The following is a 622-nucleotide window of genomic DNA, read 5'->3' as shown; positions in this document are numbered from 1 at the left end:
TTTTGTGCAGAGTTAGTAAAAGTTTTATGATTTTTGTGTGAGAAAACATAATTATATGATTTTGGTTAATTTTTTTTTATAGTTATATGATTTTTGTGTGAAAAGACAAGCTATATGACTTTAGTAAACAAAAGTCATAGTTATATGATTTTTGTGTGAGAAACAAAGTTATATGACTTTAGTGGAAAAAAATCATAGTTATATTAATTTTGTGTGAGAAAACAAAGTTGTATGACTTTAGTGGAAAAAAAAGCCGTAGTTATATGACCACTTGTGGAATTAACCCTACAGACCTATGATACAATTAATTTTCTAATGACTCATAACATACAAATAAGCCCCTATAGCTCAGTGGTAGAGCGTCAGTCTTGTAAACTGAAGGTCTGTAGTTCGATCCTGCATGGGGGCATTCTATTTTTTCTTTGTATATCCTTTTTTTGTGTTCCATTTAGATTTCTTGTACATGTTTTGTTTTCCCCAAAATTCGTTTCTTTAGTTTTAGTTGTAAGTCTTTGGACCGCTGGATTTTCTTTTATTGATAACAGGTAAAGATAGAAGACGATGTCGTTCTTAAGCTTCGTAAGCTCCAATGAGAAAATTGATTCAATATAGAGATTAGGAG

At 30.4% G+C, this 622-nt stretch overlaps 1 non-coding gene across 1 annotated transcript; it reads left to right on the top strand.

Annotated features, from left to right (window-relative positions):
• The first annotated feature begins 337 nt into the window (after positions 1-337).
• TRNAT-UGU (transfer RNA threonine (anticodon UGU)) lies at positions 338-409 on the top strand. The gene has a single exon. It is a non-coding gene; the product is annotated as a tRNA-Thr (tRNA).
• The last annotated feature ends 213 nt before the right edge of the window (positions 410-622 follow it).

This window comes from Nicotiana sylvestris, chromosome 7 (genome assembly GCF_000393655.2).
Source record: "Nicotiana sylvestris chromosome 7, ASM39365v2, whole genome shotgun sequence".
Taxonomy (NCBI): Eukaryota; Viridiplantae; Streptophyta; class Magnoliopsida; order Solanales; family Solanaceae; genus Nicotiana; species Nicotiana sylvestris.
Note: the sequence above shows the minus strand (reverse complement) of the source record. Positions and strands in the feature narration are given on the sequence as shown.